General features: G+C 43.7%; 2 non-coding genes across 2 annotated transcripts; both read left to right on the top strand.

Annotated features, from left to right (window-relative positions):
- The first annotated feature begins 457 nt into the window (after positions 1 to 457).
- Positions 458 to 529, top strand: trnaa-ugc (transfer RNA alanine (anticodon UGC)). Its single transcript has one exon. It is a non-coding gene; the product is annotated as a tRNA-Ala (tRNA).
- Positions 530 to 9,964: 9,435 nt separating this feature from the next.
- trnas-aga (transfer RNA serine (anticodon AGA)) lies at positions 9,965 to 10,046 on the top strand. The gene has a single exon. It is a non-coding gene; the product is annotated as a tRNA-Ser (tRNA).
- Positions 10,047 to 14,986: the final 4,940 nt, after the last annotated feature.

Raw genomic sequence — 14,986 nt, 5'->3', positions numbered from 1 at the left:
CTCTATTCATTGGAGCGTAGAAGTTTGAGGGGGGATTTGATCGAGGTATTTAAAATTTTGAGAGGGATAGAGAGAGTTGACGTGAATAGGCTGTTTCCATTGAGAATAGGGGAGATTCAAACGAGAGGACATGATTTGAGAGTTAGGGGGCAAAAGTTTAAGGGAAACACGAGGGGCTATTTCTTTACTCAGACAGTGATAGCTGTGTGGAATGAGCTTCCTGTAGAAGTAGTAGAGGCCAGTTCAGTTGTGTCATTTAAGGTAAAATTGGATAGGTATATGGACAGGAAAGGAGTGGAGGGTTATGGGCTGAGTGCGGGTAGGTGGGACTAGGTGAGATTAAGAGTTCGGCACGGACTAGGAGGGCCGGAATGGCCTGTTTCCGTGCTGTGATTGTTATATGGTTATATGGTTATATGCAGGAAGGTTTGGACCTGAACATTTCTGCATTTTAAGTGGGGATGTAGCTCAGTGGAAGAGTGCATGCTTTGCATTTGTGAGATCCCGGGTTCAATCCCCGGCATCTCCACGCTAGTGAGCATTGAATTTTGAACAATGCAAAACCTGACCTGGTGATCCGGCATTCTGTGTTCTGGATTTGCAGCATCTGCAGAATATCCTGTGTTTATAACCTAAAGAACAACCGCAGACAAAGAGAAGGAAAACGAGGAGACGCAGAGGGAGATAACCAGTGTGTCTGACTGCTGGGCCGAAGGAATAGGGTCAGAATGATAATGAAAATCACATCCGCTGCTGAAATATCGGGACAAGATATCCGGCTGCGTGGGAGTACAGCGACCGGATATTAACCGGATGCGGTAGGAAGCGATGAAGAGGGAAAGGAGGACGGGGAGGAAGGTTAAAGCGTAATAGAGACACGCAAAATAGACAGCAATTAGAACAAAACGGAAGTTAGACAGGCAAAATATACCAACAAACAGAACAATAGATAATCGGGGGAAAGCGGCAAAATTAACAAATAAAAAGACTGGAGAAGAACAGACATATTTACCTATCAGCAGAATGGCGCGTCGGGAATGTGCTGGGTCCGTTATCCAGAGGTTGGCAGATCCAAACCATCGTCTGCTATCCTTCAGCAGAATATTTTACGGCAAATCGTTGTCACATCACCTTTGTACACAACACACATTTCACTAAAAATCAAAACTTGTGCTTCCAATTTAAGTTTCCGTCCACTCACTCCATCACTTTCTGACATTTGTTGAGAATTTCGCGGGTAAAGCGACAATTCCTGTCGTGCTCAGCGATTGCCCAGCACACCTTGTTCTCCGCTGCATAAAGGTGTGTCTGGTATTGAACTGATTGAACGGAGAATACTGGAAACACTCATCATCTCAAGAAACATTTGTGAGTGATGAAACGGGATTAACCTTTCTGATCGTGACACTCAATTAGAAGTGGTGAGAGAAGAAGATAGCTTTCAGTGTCAAAGAAGGTGAGAAGTCGGGTGGGAAGTGAAAAGGGAGACATCTCTGATGGGGCGAGACCAACACACGATGGCGGTAAGGCATTCGGAAAGAGAAATACTGGGCTAAAATGGCAGACGAACGACGGGCAGAAATGATCATTTCATAGAGAAAGATGTAATGTGGCTGAGTGATTCCAGGCGGAGACGTTTGTGAGACAGGTGCTGAAAAACAGGTACAACACAAGGCGATCGCCGGGAATCGAACCCGGGTGAGCTGATTGAAAGGCAGCTATGCTCATCCCTATACCACTATCGCTCCATGTTGCAGGAGTTTCGAGTAGTGAAGCGTCTCTCATGTTCCATGTGATTCCACAGACCCCGAGCTGCTCTCTGTCGGATCAATCCTCACTCTGCAGCAGGTTTTATTGCGGCCAGTTGACATCGCCATCCTCAAACAGAGGGAGTTATACAACAGCCAATGAACATTCACCAGCGATCGGACTGAGTGAGAGCCGAACTCTCAGAGAGTCGGAAGGGCTGCAAATGGTGCCTGTCTCACATCAGCACATGTGAAAACAAATCCTGATCGTGCATATTCTTTAGAAAAGCCGATGTATATGTACGAGGGTGATTGGCAAGTTCGGGGCCTGCGGTCGAAGGAGATGAGTTACACAGCTTTCGTTACGTGCACAAGCAGCTCTTTGAGAGATTATACAGTGTTATGTGATGAACAGACCTGATGGACAATGGGGTGAAGGTTTAACCATTCGCAACCGCCCCTCTTGAGTACCACGAACTATTACTGTTGTTATGCTAACCATGAGACACTCCAGAGAGAGAAAAATAGGCAGGAATATCAGCGACAGATAAGAGAGAGGGGGAAATTGCTGATTAATTGTATTGTGACTCCTTTTTTTTGTCAAATTGTTTACTGTTTCGCTGCAAGGACAATAGTTTGCTCAATAACAATCCTCAGTGGACTGCAGGACTGGCCTAATTTGGTGGACACGTTCATTCAGAATTGATGGATAGCTGAGTCCCTGTTGGTAGGGATACAAAGACTAGTCTGGAGGGACACCCTTCAGCCACGCCAGAGGACACTGACCGAGTGTTGGAACCCACAAGAAAGGTGGTGGCTTCGATGACCGAACCAGGAGGTCGGTCAGTAAGGCTATCAGTTAAAAAGCAGGGCCGGTGGGGACTTGTGTGCGTGTCCACTCATGCCAGAGTGACGAGTCCACCACAGAAGAACGGTCTAGCAGAAGGACCAGAGGGATCATAACTGAATGACCACCACAACAACGGTGCAACGGATTAAGATAGCAAAGGAAGGTTTGGCTGCTGTAGCTGTTACAGCTCTCTCTCTCTCTCTCTCTCACTTTCTCCAACGATTACAATACAACAACCAGAACTACATCAGCACTCATGAACTGATCTGAACTTTATACTTTTCTATGACAATTCATTTACCCCTAGACATCTAGAGCTTGTTTATTATTGATTATTATTATTTCTACACTTTTAGGTTTATTACTGCTTACTTGTGTTATATGTATATTTGCATAATTGATATGGTTTTGCTTATTTTTATTAATAAACACCTGTAGTTTGGTACCACCAGATTGCAACGGATTCTTCTTTCTCTGCTGGTTAGACACCCAGTTACGGGGTACGTAACAAACTGGGGCCTCGTCCCGAGATTTGATTACCAAATTAGGGGGCCAGTGAATCGGGATAAAAGTCCCTTATCTGATCTGGTTGTGAAATTAACCAGACGGGAAACCAGCAGAGATGGACATTGTCAAATTTATAAAAGACCCGTCTGCGGGGGCATTAGAGGTTCCCAGGAAGGCTGAATTGGTGATAGTTGCGAAACAATTAGATCTCCCAGAGGTGAAATCGCCGATGAGAAAGTTGGATATACAGAGAGAAATAGCTAAGCATTATGTAACCAAGGGTGTGTTCACACCAGATGTATTGGACCTGTTCCCTGAGAGGAAACCAGCCCAGGGGGAGGTTAATTTAGAGATAGCAAAATTAAAGTTGGCTGAGAACGAGAAGAAGAGGCAGCCTGAACTTCGGATAAGGCAGCTGGAAACAGAGAGAGAAGCTGCTGGGCGAACAGAGGAAGCTGAAAGGAGGAAAGAGGAAGCTGAATGGAGGAGAGAGGGGGAACACAGGAAGGCTGAAAGGCAGATGGGAGAAAGAGAGGCAGCATGCGCTGGAAATAGAGAAGTTAAAGGTACAGCAGGGAAGAGTCCGGGCGGCAGACACAAATGAGGGGTTCAAGATTAGTCGGGGATCCAGTTGGTACCTCCATTCGAGGAGATGGATGTCGATAAGTGCTTCCTCCATTTTGAGAAAGTGGCTGTGAATCAGAACTGGCCTGAGAAAAAATGGGCTGTTCTGTTACAGAGCGTACTTAGGGGGAAGGCTCAGCAAGCCAACTCGGCATTGTCTATGGATGAGTCTAAGGATTGTGAGGAAGTAAAAAGGGCTGTACTCAGGAGTTATGAGTTGGTGCCAGAGGCATACCGGCAGAGGTTCCGGAACTTGAGAAAGCCGTGGAACCACACGTATTTAGATTTTGCCCGTGAGATGCAAATGTATTGTGAGCGTTGGTGCGCCTCAAAAGCAGTTGATGAATATAATGATAAATTGTTATAGTTAATATTGATGGAGCAATTTAAAAGTTCTATCCCTGAGAGTATGAAGACGTACTTGGATGAGAAGGAGACAGAGACTCTGTCTGCGATTGCAAAGTTCGCAGACGAGTATGCTTTAACCCACAAGTTAAAGTTTTCCTCAAATAAGAGTTACCAGAGAGGCAGTAGGGACGGTAGAGAAAGCCCACCGGCTAAAGCAGAGAATAAGCCGGGGGCTAGTGGAAAAGGTGAGGAGGAGGAAGAGCAGGCTGGCAGGAAGTTTCCTAGCTTTACCTGTTATAATTGTGGGAAAGCTGGTCATACAGCATCTAAGTGCTTTGCTCCGAAGAAGGAGACAGGAAAAGGGAAAACAGCAATCCCTACAGGTTGCATTCAGTCGGCCAGCAGATCGATGAGGAAGGCAAAGGCAGATAGAGCACAAGAGGGGCGTGAGAAGTTTATCGCGGAAGGGACGGTGTCTGTGAAGGATGGACAAACCCCAGTTCGAGTGCGGATATGGAAAGATACTGGGGCTGATCAGTCATTGATTCTAAGTAAGGTATTAGATTTTGGTTCTGAGACCCAGACTGGGGAGGCTGTTTTAAGAGGTATCGGGAAAGGAACAGAAGCTGTACCTTTGCACAGGATATTTCTGAAATGTGAACTGGTATCTAGACCAGTCGAAATAGGGGAGAGGTCGAAACTACCGATGGACGGCGTGGACGTCCTACTTGGTAGCGATCTGGACGGTGGTGACGTGTATTCAGCAGTGAAGCTGACAAGTAAGCCTGCAAGTGCTGAGGACCCGCCCTTAGATTCCAAGATTTATCCCACATGCGCAATCACTCGCAGCATGTCTAGAAAAGCGGCTGAGAATGGAGCCAGTTTAAATGAGTCCACTGTTAATTTAGCGGAGACATGTTTGCCGACCTTGTATGAAAAGGGGTTACCGGATGAGAGGGAAAAGGATAGTGGATCTAAGGAGAGTAAAGGAGAGGAGGTAGATCTACCATTCGCAAGGAGGGAATTTATAAAGGAACAGAGATGTGTTGAGGAGCTTGTGGCGTTGAAAGAACCTGCTTTTTCTGAAGTAGAGATTGATAGGAAACCAGAGGGATACTACCTGAAGGAGGGAGGGTTAATGAGGAAGTGGAGGCCGACCATGGAGCCAGTCGATGAGGACGAGGCGGTGGTACACCAGGTGGTGGTTGCGAAGGTCTATCGGAACGAAATTTTGAATTTGACTCATAAGATACCCCTAGGTGGACATTTAGGAGTGAGGAAGGAGGTTAAGGAGGCACCGAGTAAAGATGAGAAACAGATATGGCAGTTAGAAGGTCCAGGGTTGGACACGGATGATCTATTTGGCTTGACAGAGCAGTTTGCAGTTGAAGAATTTAACTGCGTTCCAGATAATGATGTAAGGGCTGTCCTAGATGAAAATGATGCCACTACCTTGAGGGAATCTGCTGGGTTAGCAGACGAGGTGGTTTTAACCCGCAGGGTTGTGTTTACTCCGAATGGGAGTTGCCCACAGAGTAACTGGGCGGATCAGGGGAATTTAGAATTTGAAAACGGGACTGGTATTGAAACCCTGGAAGAGGTAGATGTCCCGTTTGCGTGTGTTCAGGGTGTGAAGGATGTGGATGCACAGGGTACTGAACCTAGCATTGAAACTCAGGAAAAGTCTGAGGTATCTGATTTAGTTGAAAAGGAATGCAGACCATTGGGTCAGATGGACTTGGTTCAGTGAAGAAAGGGTTAACCTTTGTACCAGTGGAAAGTGAGAATTCTCAGTTGTTTGTGTTAGAAGGTGTGTTAAAAGTTAATGATGAGATGAAAGCTGGTGATGTGAATATTATTGATGGAGAAGGGAAAGATGTTGTTCCTAAATTGAATAAAGACAATTTAAAGACTGAATTGGTTTTAGAAGGATTGACAAAAGGGAAAGGACCGTTAAATGAACAATGGCTTGTTAACAAGGTGCCTGTGAATCAATTACAGTTTGTTTTGAAATTTAAGGATAAACAATTCGCTGATGTTGTTCAAGTATGTGATTTGGAGAGGCAGAACTTGAAATGTTGTTTTGACCAAGAGGGATCATCTGCAGCTGTTAAACTGAAAACAAATAGAATGAAAGATCCTGAAGATAAAAATAATGACTTGCTTAAAATTAACGAGTTGTTTGAAAGTTCAGCAAATGGCTTTAGTTTGGCAAACATTAGTGATCAGGTGGCTCCTGTAAAAGGAGTATGTGAAGGCCTATTCCACGCTGGTGAGCAAGCTAACCACGTGAGGGTTAAGTGGAAGAGGGACAAAGGTTAACCAAATGCCACTTTGAATAACAGGATCTGGTTTTGAGGGTATTTGAACAAAGCATGTGAATAATAAAGAAAACACCATGAAAGATTGACTGTTTGAATGTTAAGTTTAAAAGTAAAATAGAGATGAGTATTCGCACAAATTTCTGTAATGTACCACATTATAATCACACATGTATTGGTTCACACTTTGTCATATAACATAAGCTAAGAACACAAACCCTTTAGTCTTTTTTGCTAACATGAAAAATAAAAATAGGCGGTTATTAAATTGGAGTCTTTTGTTACAGGAATTTGATACTAAAATAAAACATGTAAGGGGGAGTAATTGCTGTTTGTTTATCTAGATGTTAATTTGAACGTGTATCTGTATTATTCTTGTAGTTAAGACAACTTCTGTATTTTGTTAAACTCTGTAATTCAGTCATGTGATTTATTAGTTAATTTTCCCTCCTGGTGAAAATTCCCAGACGGATGTCGGTGTTATGAGTGATGAACAGACCTGATGGAGAATGGGGTGAAGGGTTAACCATTCCTAACCACCCCACCTGAGAAACACGAACTGTTACTGTTGTTATGCTGACCAGGAGACACGCCAGAGAAAGAAAAACAGGCAATAATATCAGCGACAGATAAGAGAGAGGGAGAAATTGCTGATTAACTGTACTGTGACTCCTTTTTTTTTTGAAATTATTTACTGTTTCGCTGCAAGGACAATAGTTTGCTCAATAACATTCCTCAGAGGACTGCAGGAGTAGCCTAATTTGATGGACACAGTCATTCAGAAATGAGGAATAGCTGAGTCCCCGTTGGTAGGGATACAAAGACAGGTCTGGAGAGACACCCTTCAGACACGCCAGAGGACACTGATCGAGTGTTGGAACCCACAAGAAAGGTCGGGGCTTCGAAGATCGAACCAGGAGGTCGGTCAATAAGGCTATTAGTTAAAAAGCAGGGCCGGTGCGCACTTGTGTGCGTGTCCACTCATGCCAGAGTGACGAGTCCATCACAGAAGAACGGTCTAGCAGAAGGACCAGAGAGGTCATAACTGAATGACCACCACAACAATGGTGCAACGGATTAAGAAATCAAAGGAAAGTTTGGCTGTTGTAGCTGTTACAGCTCTCTCTCTCTCTCTCTCTCTCTCTCTCTCTCTCTCTCTCTCTCTCTCTCTCTCTCTCTCTCTCTCTCTCTCTCTCTCTCTCTCTCTCTCTCTCTCTCTCTCTCTCTCTCCCTCCCTCCAACGATTGCAATACAACAACCATAACTACATCAGCACTCATGAACTGAACTGAACTGAACTTTATACTTTTCTATGACAATTCATTTACCCCTCGACATCGATAGAGCTTGTTATTATTGATTATTATTATATCTACACTTTTAGGTTTATTACAGCTAACTTGAGTTATATGTATATTTGCATTATTGATATGGTTTTGCTTACTTTTATTAATAGACACCTTTAAATATAGTATTACCAGACTCCAAAGGATTCTTCTTTCTCTGCTGGTTAGACACCCCGTTACAGGGTACATACAGCAGAAAGTTTGAAGTTAATAACTCATCCTCTTCCGCCGTAGGCCACGAAGTTATCAATCACCCCGATGAGCTATTATCTTCAAACGTTCTGCACAATCACTCAGAGAGTTGAATAGCGTGTGCATGCAACGAGTGCTGTATAACTCATCTTCGTCTACTCCAGGCCACGAACCTATCAATCACCCCTCGTAGGTGTGAGTTGAGTTTAGGAATAAATAAAATAATAACCAAAAACCACTTTGCTGGGATTATACTGCGATTCTCTCCATAGTTGGTAGTAAATTGAGGAGCAGATCTGCTGACAAATCACACGGAAACGTCATGTGGGTAGGGTTACAACGATCGGACGCTTCAACTTCTGCAAACTCAACCAGATCATTTTTTGTGTAAGATAAGAAATGGAATTTCTGAAGTGCATCTGGAAGAGTATTATTGTTCCAGTCCATCGATAGTACTACTAGTGTTGACAGTTCGTCAATGGAACTAGGTGAGGAAATTCACTCTGTAACTTGTAAATAATCAAAACTTGCACTTTACTGTCTCTGCATAAACGACAACAGAACTATGTCGACAACGGCCAGCAACTTAGAACAAGAATTCTGCTGCTTCCTCTGCACCAATACTCACTCAGATTACTTTTCCCAACTATATCACCAAATTAAGACATCGCAGTTGGCCACGTGATCGATCCTTTCTTCTCCCAGTCACTGAATTGCGGGATATTTCTTGCGATGGTGGGTTTCAGGAAAGAGTTATCGCTGCTAGTACATTCGAAGTTTCCACTTCTACATTCATATTTTCCAATTCGATTATCCCATTCCAGTGTCATTGGCCGTAGGTCATCTGATTGGCTTGAACTCTCCCTTTTGTTAGCTCTGCTCCAGGCCGGCATTCATTTATTTCTCTCTTCGCAGTAAGCGTCATTTGGTAATTTATGGCTCTTTGTTCCCTTTAGAAACCAGTTTAAATCACTACGGACAGGCATTGACGCCAACATTCACACATTTGCATGTTCTATTATATCAAAAACACCTCACAAATAACTTCTCATTTGGAAAAGGTCTCTTAAATCGCAGATTAGCTGAAGCAACTCTGTGTTTACTTTAAAACACAGAAATGTTCCTCTCACAAAATGGAAGATGTAAAACGGTTCCACAAAACGACATCTTCATTTCCAATCACATGGCTGGTACAAAGACATTTGATCTGTCTGCTTCCACTGTCCTTGAGCCATTCGAGTTCGATGTTATCTCACATATTTTAATTCCTCCGTGGCCAGCATCTCCTCTATTTCGATCCATGGAAATTCCTGGGGATCACATTACTGTTAATATGTCTCAGTGAAAATGGCACAGAAAGAACAGCAGCATTTATGACTAATCAAAAATACAGATAAGGATTTAAAAATATTATCCGAACAAAAGCATGAAGAAACATGATAAGTGTACCCTATTTCATACCATATTGTACATTGGTAATTTAACGGGAATTAGTATTATTGGTATTTGGAGTTTCGGAAAAAGTGGTACATGGATCTTGGAAAAATAGAGTCCTCTGCGTAATCCAAGGTAACTTCTAAAGTAAGTACATGTTCAGCACAACATGCGGGACGAGGGGAATTTATTGTGCTGTAGATTTGCTATGTTTCGATATTGAAACGCAATATAACTGTATGAAATCAAACAAAATCAGCAAAACTTAATTTGTAAAGGCATGGTGCTCGCAAACACTAACGTTATTAAAGTTGCTCTGAAACACATACTGGGGAAAATACCATGGGTAACCACTAGGACAAAGAGAAAAGCAATGACAACATGTGAAGTAATACACATCAAAGGATATAAATTAACATTTAAACCCCGGTCCAAACTTTATTCCAAAAGGGATGGATTCTTCAAAACATCATTGGCTAAACCGACGTGATATCTAATAGCCTTTGATGAAACATCCCATTGTTCGATTTGGTAAATAACTCTATCTGACTCTACCATAATATAAATTATAGGCGGAAGAACACTAGGGCACTTGTAGTCGTGGCCGAGTGGTTAAGGCGATGGACTAGAAATCCATTGGGGTTTCCCCGCGCAGGTTCGAATCCGGCCGACTACGTGTTTATATCGGTTTTGACTCCCTGATCCCTCCCACGGATACAGATTGTAAAAAAACAGTCGAAACTCCGATCATCGTTCGCCGCCTGCAAAACCAGGAAGATCCCCTGTGTTCCGCACTTATTCAGGCGGCCTCTACTATGCAATCGGTCAGCGGCTGTTCGGCTGTTATCCGAAATGTTTATGGTTCCAACCTATCCAGGGGCGCTGTTGATCCAGTGGCCTTTGCTGTTCGTTTTGTGCGCTCCGTGCTGTCCCTAATACATTCATTAAAAAAGACATATATCCACATAGAGATAACAAAACACTACCACGACCTGTCTTGCTTACATTCATGTTGCCATAAACTGAATATATTGTACAAGGACGATCGAACCAGCAGAAACACTGACAGGGCACCAATGCATTTCATGTTTAAATTTATGTTATCGCCACTTGAACCAGAGGGATAAAATCACTCAACGTCACTCACACCAACACTGACTGTTTCCACAACTCACTATCAAACTCGACATTTCATGCTGTCGACATTTTTGCTTTGTTATTATTATTATGACTTTCTCAGCTCAAGCTGGTAAAACCTGAAGTCCGGGCGTACTGACGCACACTCAATCCTCAATAGCTACGGACTGCCGACCATTCTAGTGGCGTATAGTATAGTGGCTTTCAGGAGATTTACAGAAATATTGGTTTGCTGTCCTAACTGTTTAATACTATTGTGCAGTGACTATGAGATGATAGTTGTTGTTGATATTACCATTGGGACAATCTACACCCTGTTCATGCTCGATAGTCTTTCAAGTTATTTTAATTCAGCATATTTCTGGTGCTATACACTTGTTAATTGTTGTACGTTATGTGTGTTTGCAGTGACTGTATCGATTATGTACGTTGTTACAGCTTTTTCATCCAGTAATATTATATATCCAGACGGTTATGATGGATTGGCCTGTCTGTAATAATGGATCAGACAAAAATTAAAGTGTAGGAATCTGATCTTAATCTAGAACAGGTTTGTATTTATAGTAAGGTGTGGTGTCTTTTATGAGTTTGTATTTTAAAGCAAGATTTTGGTGACTGATGTTTGTCAATTCATTGTCCCTGTGTAAGTAATCAGATTGAGTTAAACTGCTGTTCAATCCTGTAATGTGTTGGAATGTTCCTGGTGGCTCTTGTCATTTTCTGCATTTATCGTCATTAATCTGTAGGACGTTTATTATGTATTTCTAATATTTTTCGGTTAACCACCTGGCCCTGTATTGCCACAAGGAACCCCTCTGTTTCTGGGAAGAGGTCTCCAACTCTGATCCAAGCGTTCCACGTTTCCTTCTTCACATCTTGACTGCTCACATCATGGGGATGTTTTCCATGGAGGGATGCTCCCCCATTGGTTAACTATATATAATTATTTTTATTTTACGTTTTTGTATTTTCACAGTCTGTTATGTTTTCTACATTGATGTTCCGTCTTGTGTGCACTTTTTCACTGATTGTATTCTGTTTCTTTGCGCTTACTCTAAATCCCCGCAAGGAAACGCATCTAATGGTAGCATACTTGTACTGTGGTAATTAATTGACTTTGAACTTGGAAGTGTTCTGCGCTGCTACACAGGACCCAGATCCTCGGTGCCCTCTAGTGGCCGGTGGCTGCCTCACCGATCTCACTGCGACTCTCCGGGTCGTTTTGTGAACGCAGGAGCCGGGATGTTTCACTTCTTGTTCACATCAACGTGCAAGTTAAATAAAGCGAAGACTTGCTGCTCCACTGCGAAGTCCACGCACGTCGGTCACATTTGTACAAAGGGAAACTAATCTAATGTTTCAGGCGGAAACCCATTCGTCACAACTGGGACAAAGAGGAAATCAGGTATTTTTCAGTATCAGACAGGGTGGGCGAACGTGATCGGTCAAGGGAAAAGCCGCGAATCAGGTGAGGCCAAGTGAGTGACTGTGACTGTTATAATCGGGACATTTATTTCTATGTTATATGAACAACACAACTACGGGAAACGTCCAACACGGTGGACTATGGTAATGAAAGAAGGAAAAATAAACGGAGTCAAAGACCAATAGACAATAGACAATAGACAATAGACAATAGGTGCAGAAGTAGACCATTCGGCCCTTCGAGCCTGCATCGCCATTTTGAGATCATGGCTGATCAACTACTATCAATACTGGTTCCTGTGTTGTTCCCATCTCCCTTGATTCCCCTATCCATAAGATACCTATCTAGCTCCTTCTTGAAATCATCCAGAGAACTGGCTTCCACTACCTTCCGAGGCAGTGCATTCCAGACCCCCACAACTCTCTGGGAGAAGTAGTTTCCCCTTAACTCTGTCCTAAATGACCTACCCCTTATTCTCAAACCATGCCCTCTGGTACTGGACTCTCCCAGCATCTGGAACATATTTCCTGCCTCTATCTTGTCCCATCCCTTAATAATCTTATATGTTTCAATCAGAGCCCCTCTCAATCTCCTTAATTCCAGTGTATACAAGCCCAGTCTCTCTAACCTCTCTGCGTAAGAGTCCAGATATCCCAGGAATTAACCTCGTGAATCTACTCTGCACTTCCTCTACAGCCAGGATGTCCTTCCTTAACCCTGGAGACCAAAACTGTACACAATACTCCAGGAGTGGTCTCACCAGGGCTCTGTACAAATGCAAGAGGATTTCCTTGCTGTTGTACTCAATTCCCTTTGTAATAAAGGCCAACATTCCATTAGCCTTCTCACTGCCTGCTGCACTTGCTCATTCACCTTCAGTGACTGATGAACAAGGACTCCTCGATCTCTTTGTATTTCTCCCTTACCTAACTCTACACCGTTCAGATAATAATCTGCCTTCCTGTTCTTACTCCCAAAGTGGATAACCTCACACTTATTCACATTAAACGTCATCTGCCAAGTATCTGCCCACTCACCCAGCCTATCCAAGTCACCCTGAATTCTTCTAACATCCTCATCACATGTCACACGGCCACCCAGCTTAGTATCATCAGCAAATTTGCTGATGCTATTTTCAATGCCTTCATCCAAATTGTTGACGTAAATTGCAAACAGCTATGGTCCCAATACCGAGCCATGTGGCACCCCACTAGTCACCACCTGCCATTCCGAGAGACACCCATTCATCGCTACCCTTTGCTTTCTATCTGTCAACCAGTTTTCTATCCATGTCAATGTCTTCCCCCCGATGACCTGAGCTTTGATTTTACCCACCAATCTCGTATGTGGGACCTTATCAAATGCCTTCTGAAAATCGAGGTACACCACATCCACTGGATCTCCCGCGTCTACCTTCCTGGTTACATCCTCGAAAAATTCCAACAGATTAGTCAAGCATGATTTACCCTTGGTAAATCCATGCTGGCTCGGCCCAATCCTATCACTGCTATCTAGATATGCCACTATTTCATCCTTAATAATGGACTCTAGCATCTTCCCCAGCACCGATGTCAGGCTGACAGGTCGATAGTTCTCTGTTTTCTCCCTCCCTCCTTTCTTGAAAAGTGGGATAACATTAGCCATTCTCCAATCCTCAGGAACTGACCCTGAATCTAAGGAACTTTGGAAAATGATTACCAATGCATCCGCAATTTCCAGAGCCACCTCCGTTAGTACCCTAGGATGCAGACCATCTGGACCTGGGGATTTGTCAGTCTTTAGTCCCATCAGTCTTCTCATCACCGTTTCCTTCCTAATGTCAATCTGTTTCATTTCCTCTGTTTACCGTATGTCCTTGGCCCATTCAAACATCTGGGAGATTGCTTTTGGGCGACGGTCGAAGATTGGTACTTTTTGGCACAAGGATCCGAGTAACGCACACAAAACACTGGAACATCTCAGTGGGTCAGTCAGCATGTATGGAGAGGAATAAAAAAATCGAAGTGTCAGGCCGTGTTTCTTCATCAGTACTGGAAAGGAAGTGGGAAGAAGCCAGAATAAGAACGCGGGGGAAGAGAAGGAGTTCAAGCTACAACGTGATAGGTGAGGCCAGGTGAGGATGGAAGGTCGATATGTTGGGGAAAGGGGAATTTGAAGACTGGGAGGTGATAGGTGAAGCCAGGTAAGAACAAAAGGTAGATATTTTGGGGAAAGGGAAATATCAGTCTGAGGGCTACCCAGACGCAATATGACGTGCTGCTTCTCCATCCCGGGAGTGGCTTCATCGTGACAGTAGAGGAATCCATGGACTATCATGTCAGAATGGGAATGGGCTATGGAATTAAAATGGTTTACCATTGGGAAATGCTGCTCGTTGTGGACGGAGCAAAGTTACTCGACAAAATGGTTCGACAATCCATCTTGCGTATCGCAATTGGAGATAAGGCCGTATTGGGAGCACCGATACAGTAGATTGCCCAGGCAAACTCGCAGCTGAAATATTTCCTTACCTGGAAGGACTGCTTGCGACCCTGCATGTTGTGAGGGAGGAGGTGAATGGACAGGTGCAGCACTTCTCCCGGTTGGTTAAATGCCAGAAGGGAAATAAGTGGGGAATGTGTAGTCGTGACCGATGTGTTTGGCGATGCACCCGGGATCCATTGTGATTTCCTCGTGCAGCTTCCAGTCCTGATAACTGTGTGTTTCCAACACACTGTTTGATATTGTCCGTGACTCTCTGATGCAAACCGGTCATGCAGACTGTGAAAAACCGGGTCCAGGCCAGCACCGATTGTTGGTCACATTCTACAACGCAGAATTGAACCATTTATTCCTACTTTCCTCAAAACCTGCCTCTGCGGCGCATCGGTGATCGCGTTCGGCTGCTAACCGAAAGGTTGGCGGCTAATGACCCGGCAGATGTTTCTTCTCTAGCAAACAGGAGGAAATCTGCAGATGTTAGAAATTCAAACAACACACACATAATGCTGGTGGAACGCAGCAAGCCAGGCAGCATCTATAAGGAGAAGCACTGTCGACGTTTCGGGCCGACA

Source organism: Hemitrygon akajei, chromosome 28, assembly GCF_048418815.1.
Source record: "Hemitrygon akajei chromosome 28, sHemAka1.3, whole genome shotgun sequence".
Classification (NCBI taxonomy): Eukaryota; Metazoa; Chordata; class Chondrichthyes; order Myliobatiformes; family Dasyatidae; genus Hemitrygon; species Hemitrygon akajei.
The sequence above is the reverse complement of the archived record's forward strand: the minus strand, read 5'-3'. Positions and strand labels throughout refer to the sequence as shown.